This window comes from Elephantulus edwardii, unplaced genomic scaffold (assembly GCF_000299155.1).
Source record: "Elephantulus edwardii isolate Elephantulus edwardi_28Jun2011 unplaced genomic scaffold, EleEdw1.0 scaffold00114, whole genome shotgun sequence".
In the NCBI taxonomy this organism is placed as follows: domain Eukaryota; kingdom Metazoa; phylum Chordata; class Mammalia; order Macroscelidea; family Macroscelididae; genus Elephantulus; species Elephantulus edwardii.
In genome coordinates this window covers 9,322,854-9,330,888 of record NW_006399864.1, presented here as the reverse complement: position 1 = coordinate 9,330,888, position 8,035 = coordinate 9,322,854, and positions in this window count along the sequence as shown.

The following is an 8,035-nucleotide window of genomic DNA, read 5'->3' as shown; positions in this document are numbered from 1 at the left end:
CTACAAAACTTGAACAATAATCGTACCTTCCTCAAAGGAATATAAATCAACATTAAAATCAAATGAGATAGTGCACTTTTTGGCCGCGTGCCTAGCACATAGTAACACTCCATGCATTTTTGTTACTAATTAAGGTTAGACTGTACATCAGCTTTAAAATTGTGGACTGAAAAGAAAAAGTCTCCTTGTGGTAATTCAACATCGAATTCGATTTTGAAGGAACTGTTTGTAAACCAGCATCTGGAACGATATATATACTTATTTTTTCCCCCCTTACTGTGTTATGACAGGTGTCCACAGCAAGACTGATTGAGAAAAGAAATGACTAATTTGGACGCAAATGATGAAAAGTCTTTTTAAAAGGTGTGTGGGTATGTGAGTGTGTTTAGATAGATCTTTAAGGTGATGTTCAAGTTGGAAGTGATGATTGAGTAAATTACCACTATAAAATCATTGTTTGTTGAGTGAGCTAATTTTTGCCGTAACAGAATGTGTAACCTCACATGTGTATGGTGAGTTACTCTCCCTCTGCTCCTATGTGAGAAGTTAGAGTAGTAGCTACGGGTCCCATAATTAACCTGGACGTGTGGTCCTCCTCTCAGGATTGGACCTCCCTGTGAACTACCTCCATCTCCATATCTCGCTGCTTCTTTAAAATTCTTAGATATGCCTAGTATGCTGGAAAAGGTGGAGGGTCAGAGAAAGAGAAGAAGACCTTTAACAAGACAGATTGACACATTAACTGTTAACAGTGGCTTTGAGTGTATCAGAGGATACATGGATGGTACAGGATATGGCAGGGCAGGGCATAGAGCCACTTTGAATTGTAGTCACATAAATGACATCTAACCACAGTAGCCTATTTTTTTTACTGTGTTGATTTAGTTTTAATCTTTTGATTTGATATTTGGGGTGGTGAGGCGGCAATAACATACGCATATAAACAGATCATACCCCCCATCTTCACCAACCACAGAAGTACCTGTGAAGATACAACCTTGGATCTACAAGGCAGAGGTATGGGGCCTCTTCTATTTCCTTTAACTTCTCCTTCTCTGAATTGCCTAGAAACATGAGGCCTTGGGAAAGGAGCTCTAGTGCTACAGAGATTAAGGGCTCACCTGCTAACTGGAAGGTTGGAAGTTGAAACCCATGAGCCTCTCAGTAGGAGAAAGATGAGACAGTCGGCTTCCATGAAGATTATTGGGGTTGGGTGCCATCGAGTATGACTCACAACAACTCGTTGAACAACAGATCTGAGCCCTGTCCTGTCCTGTCCTATCCAGATAATCTCAGACACATTCGAGTCCATTGCTGCAGTTACTGTGTCAGTCCAGCTGGTCGAAGCTTTTCCAAGCATAATGTCCCTCTCCAAGGAATAGCCTCTCCATACAGCATGCCCAAAGTATGGCCGGCAAAGCTTCATCATCCTTGCTTCCAAGGAACATTCTGGAGGCACCTTCTCCAAGAAATCCTGTTTGTTCTTTTCGCAGCCCATAGGATGTTCAGTCCTCTCCTCCAGCACCACCCCTCAGAGGCCTGGAAGCCCTCTGGGGCATTTCTGCTCTGAGCTGTGGGTTAGACTGAATTCAAGCAATGAGGGGTTTGGTTAGATATTTGACACCTTACAGAGAAGTTAGTCATCAGGCCGTTTGTTTGCAGTGCCACCTGTTTACTGACTTTGGTCTCAGGTCTTGGGTTTTTTCATCCCTTGTTATGGGTAAAGGTGAATCTGGAGGCAGAGGCTGAGGGAGTTGGAAGAAATGTGACTCACTGATAACCAGAGAGAAGCGCATGAGTTAGAACTACTCTCAGATGTGAGATGCAGGCATTTGAGAACTACTCATTGTAACTTTATAAATGGGAAATCCCACAATGCAATTCTAGGTCAGAAAGACCTAGTTTCTTTTTGTATGTCCTGTTTAAGTAGTTAAGCTCTGATGGCCTGGTGGTCACGAACTGTGCTCCCAATCCAGAGGTACATGGTTCAAATTCATTAGCTAGCTTCTCCACAGGAGAAGAATGGGCAGTTAACTCTCTTGCTCTGTACAGCCTCTGAAAAACTTCTGGGGAGTCAGCTATGAATTGGTTCCAACTCAATGAGAACAACGACAACTACTAGACTCTGGTGGCAAGAGGCAGCATTGCCAACTCAGACACAAGGTTCGAACCTACCACCTGCTTCACAGGAGAAAGATGGATAATCTTCTCCTATGTGATTCACCGCCTCTGAAAACTTGCAGGAGGGTCAGCTATAAGTCACTTATAGCTTCATGGCACATAACAACATTTCATCAAACTCTTAATAATGAAGTAAATACTTGCCATTTCTTTTGTTCCAGACATAGTTTAAAAATACTGCAAAAGTACAGATTTCATTTTAATCAGATAAAAGTTTAAGTTATTATAAGAGTATGAGGCAAGTTTAAAATATATGATGGTAGTATTTCAGTGATGATCACAATGACCATAGAATTGGAAACAATAATTGGAAAAAAAGAAAACCTACCCCAAAACACCAACAAAACACAAACTAAACAAAAAGCCACAAAGGTGGGATTTCTTTAAATTATGATATCTACTTAAACAATTTAACCCAGAGAAGACACTGGATGCATCGCTATAAATGATTCTGTAGGAATAATTTGAACACCTGGAATCATACTATACACAGATGTTTACCTTCTTTTTTGTGGTTGAAATTCAGGACTACATACTTTAAAAATGTTGGTTTTGGCTCTTTCATGATAATGCATCCTCATCTTCTTTTAATGTTGATAGCCATACCAGAAAAAAAGCAAAAAGCCCAACAACCTCATAACCAAACTCCCAAGCCAAAAAAAAAACCAAACTCAAAAAACCCAGACCAACCAACCAAACAAAAACACACTTAAAAATTCCATTGTGATCAGAGCATCTTCATTTTTCTGCCAAGTTAATGAAGGAATATTATTTCCTCTAAAAATACTGTTGTTATGTGCCATCAAACTGCCTGCATCTCACAGTGATGCTGTATACAACAGCTCTGAACCCTGTTCTATCCTGAGCCAACCTTACTGTCTCTGACACTACCCCCATTACCTCAGTCACTGAATCAGTATATCTCATTGAGGATCATCCTCTCTTATGCTTATCATCCCTCCACCCTCCCAAACATGATGTCCCTCATCAAGGACTGGACTGTTCCCTCCTTGTAGCATGCCCAAAGTATGTCACATGGAGTTTCAGAATTTTTGCTCCAAGGAGCAGGCTAATTTTACCCTCTCCAGGATGAACCTGTTTGTTCTCCTATCAGTCCATGGTATATTCAGTACTCTTCTTTAGCACCACAGCTCAAAAACATCAGTTCTTCTATCATCCCTAGGCACAGTCCAGCTTTCTGATGCATAGAATGCAATTGCAAAGACCATGGCCTGGATCAGACACACCTTAGTTTCTAGACTGACGTTGTTGCTCTTCAGTACTCTGGAGAGGTTTCTGACAGCCAATGTTTCCAGTGCAATTCATCTTTTGATTTCCTGGCTGATGGTACCAAGAGTGTTGATTGTGGAGACAAGCAAACTAAAGCTTGTGAGCAATCTCTGCTATCTATCAGGATGTCGCCATTTGACCCTGGTGAGAATCTTCGTTTTCTTGAAGTTGAGCTTTAGTCTATATTGAAGGCTGCAGTCCTTGACCTGCAGCAAGTGTGTCAGGTCCTCCTCAGTTTTTGAAAGCAGGGTTGTGCCATCTGCATAACACAAATTGTTGATGAGTTTGCTTTAAATTCCTTGCCTGTGGTTCTTTCTTATATAACATTGTCAAAAGCACCATATTCAGTAGAACATTGGTTTTCTTGGCTAAGTGGCATTATGTGATGTGGAGTCAAATAAGAGTGGGAAATTCCAATCCAAATTGAATAGATTAACTCCCTCTCTTAGACATAGGAGTTCTCAGAACTTTAACTCCTAATGGGATTTGTAGATCTGTGAAGGGAAGAATAGAAATTATAGTTTCCACTAATTTAACTTGACCTTGAAACTAACACTTATCTGCTTGAAGTTAATATAATAAAAGAATATTGAGTAAAACCTTGGAATTTGTCACTTTTGTTTAAGCAACCACCATAATAAAAGTCTAGACTTAGTTTAGCTAAATTTTGGTGTGTTCTGACTGTATGATCATGGGAAAAAAAGTGTTTATTTATACTTTCAAGTTGACTGCCTGCTCAAATTATGAAGAGATTCGAGATGCAGTTTTCCATATGTAAAACATCCCATTCTAGAAGACTGAAAATAAAAAAATGGGTTTTAAACTGTTCTTTAGATGTTTATTTCAAGTTTATGTTTTTTAAGAGTCATTTTCTTTTAAAAACTTTACTATATTTGACAGTGTTTGTGTGTAATTTGTTTTCAAAAGTCACTTAGTACCTACTGGTAATTTAATTGAGTTAGAAGTTGTCTAACTGCTAACTTAATTAAATTACCTGTAGGTGGTGGTTGTTGTTGTTATTGTTATGTACTGTCGAGTGGCTTGCGACTCACAACGACCCTATGTACAACAGCCCTGAACTCTGCTCTATCCTGTGCCAGTCGCACTGCCTTTGACACACCCATCCTGATTACCCCAGTCACTGACTGAATCAATCCACCTCATAGAGGGCCTTCCCCTCCTGCGCTGTCCCTCCACCCTCCCAAGCTTGATGTCCCTCTCCAAGGACCTGTCCCTCCTTACAGTTCCAAAATATCTCAGATGAAGCCTCAGAATCCTTTCCTCCAAGGAGCAGCCTGATTTAAGCCTCTCCAGGCTGAATCTGTTTTCTTGGCAGTCCATGGAGCAGTCTGTACTCTTCTCCAGCACCACAGCTCAAAGGTATCAATTCTCCTTCTGTCCTGCTTAGGTGTTGTCCAACTCTCTGACACATAACAAGTGATTGCCAAGACCATGGCCTGTATCAGACGCACCTTAGTCTCCAGAGTGGCACCATTGCTCTTCAGTACTATGTACCAGCAGGTACTAAGTCAAAACTAAAACTCCTTGCCGTTGATATGAAACGCTACTTCTAGCTGACCCTCCAGCAGAGGTTCAGAGACTGAATTGCACCAGAGATGGCCCTTCTTTCTCTCGAACTGCCTGCCTTTGAGTTGGCAGTGCAACTCCATTTGCACTCGGCAACTACTGTTGTATGCCATCAAATCGGACTGACCCTTAGCTGACCCTCCCACGGGTCTTCAGAGGCAGTAAATCATACAAGAGGAGAGTTCTCCTCTGGAGCAGCTGGTGGATTCTAACTGTGTGACTTTGGGATTGCAGCACAGAACTGTTGTTGTTGTGTACCATACAGTCAGAACTGATCTGTCGCTGACCTGCTGTCCGGTTTTCAGAGGCAGGAGATGGCCCATCCTTCTCCTGTAGAGTACCTCATGGACTTTGAACTGAGTGTCTTTGGAATTGCAGTGCAGCTTCGTGCCACTGGGTCACCAGAATTCCCTAGAAGAGGGTCGTATATGTACCAAATTTCCTATCATTAATATATATTTAGTATTTGTTTTAAAAAAAGCTACTAGTATTGCTTATTGATGTAAATGGAATGAAAAAGATAAGTTCAAATTGTGTCTGTGTATCTGTGTCTTGATGCTGTGATTTCTGTCTAAACCCTTTAGCTGTGTGTGTTCATTTGCTGGTTGCTCATGGTGGTGTCAAGTTTTACTGCCAGATAACCTCTGATAGCCTGGCAGGTTGCCTATCAGAACCTCGGCCCTTAGATGGGGGTTGGAATTCACAGCACCTTGAGTATGTCTACTGCTGTGGTATTTCAAGGATGAGCACTGGGGTTTGTGAATTAGTTCCGATTATGGTGCAAACTTCACTTCTCTCTTTTTGACTACTTGATCGTACTTACCCAATCTGAGTTCCTAATGTTTCTTTCAATCTTGTGCCCAGTTTGGCATTAAAAAAAAATTCTAACCCAAACCTTGCATAATACAGTTAGTTTACCAGTGCTGTAAAGACAGGGAGAATTCTATGAAGCAATCATATTATGAAATAATACTATTTTCAGAGTATATACATCTATTAGATGTACTATACTCTTTATGGGCTTAGATTTACTCCAGGACATGTGGTAGTTGATACAAATTTCTTGTGGAAGACAGAGCTATACTGAAGACTTAAATGCTGAGATTTTATTTTTTGTAACTTAAAAGCAGATTGAAAACGAGGTCGAGCAGGATTAAGATATAATATTACCATCACCAGTTGCCATCAAGTTGATTTTGACTCACGGTGACCCCTGTGTGTCAGAATAGAACCCCTTGGATTTCAGTGACGGATCTTTTGGGAATGAGCTCTGGTATTGTAGCAGGGGGGAGTTACACTGCCAACCCAGAAGAGTGCCTCTGGTGGTTTGAATCCGCTTCTTGGGAGAGAAAAGGTGCTCTCTTCCCATAAGGTGAAGAGCTGGGAGGGAAGGAAGTTCAGCTGTGATGCCAACTCAGTGGCAGTACATTTGAGTTGATCTTGTGAAAGCAAATTACCTCGTCCTTTATCTGAGACGCCTCTGAGTGGACTGGAACCTTCAAACTATGATCAGCATCCTTGAGTGAAAACTGTGCACACAGCCTCAAGTCTCCTTTTTTTTTTAAAACTTCTTTTTAATATTATTTACAAAATTCGAATACATTGTTTTTCACACTAGATCCTTCCCATTTTCCTCATCCCCCTCATCAAACTGTAGAACCCCATGATTAATCCCCCACCCCCCATACATCTTCACCTCTTCGCTTCCACCTTCTGCCCACCTTGGATCCTCATACTCATTCTATAAAAATGGTTTTGTACAGTATTTGTCCTTGTGGGACAGAGTTCACTCAGCATAATACTCTCCAGTCCCTCTCAAGTTAGGTAGTAGTTTTAAAAACTAATATACAGAAATGTTTTTTCAGCAAATGCTGGGAAGAACATCAAAGGTATCCCTCTAAACTGTAACACCAGCAACTATTTTTTGTATAAGTGGAAACCTAATTAACATAAAAATAAAATGTCTATTCACGCAGCCTTCAAGATAAACAGATGCATTTATACTTTTCTGTGAGCTTCTTTTTTAAAAACAAAGCAAAACTTATGTGCTACTTTTGGCTCTTAGCTCAGGGTTCAGTTAAAATGATGTGAGTTTCACAATAACATTGAACCTAACCCATGTGAAAATGCAAAGTCTGAAGGGCTTGCCTGAGTCAACAATTATCATTGTAGATTTACTTTAATTGTCTTTTTACCCCTTCCTATGAGGAGGAAACCTACATATGTGGGGGTAAATAAATGGCAGTGATTCAGAATTTGCTTAGTGAAATTGTGATCATATTCAAATCAGAGTTTTTAATACATTTGCCTCTCACCTGTTATGAAAGGAGAAATAATCAATCTTTACCTTGGAGAGCTGACAGATATATTATTGTTCGATTTTAGTTTGCTCCTTTAGTGAAAAGAGGTGCCGTCTTCTTTCTCTCCCAATATGGTCTTCACTTTCGTTTGTACTTCTAGCATAAAGTCATTCAAAGGAAAAAGACACACAAACTTTCCTAAGTTTCTTCTATAACTAACACAGAATCCTTTCTGCAGCACACATGTGGGTATAGGAAGAGTTATTTGGGTTAATATGACATTATTATTTCCCAGATGATCTATTTAATTTTACTTAGACTAGTACATCTGAAATGAGATATTGACAATATGGAGTGTATAGCATGATGAAATACAAGCCCAGTCAAATGTGTTTGGGCCAGCATCAGAATTCTTTGAAATAGGATATCTAAATAGTGTATAGGAGAGACATGGATTAGTTCTACTGTCCAGATGACTATTAATGGGTTTCGTGCTCTGAAGCATATGCTAATAGAAGTGATCATTTTGGATTAATTTGATGTGAATTAATAAGAGATTTATTTGATGGAGTTGTTTGAAGGTGATGACATTTAAATCTCAAACAGGATTTAAGATGCCCAAAAAAATACTTTTCATGACTCAGGGACAATCAATTCAGAGAGAGTAAATTAAATAG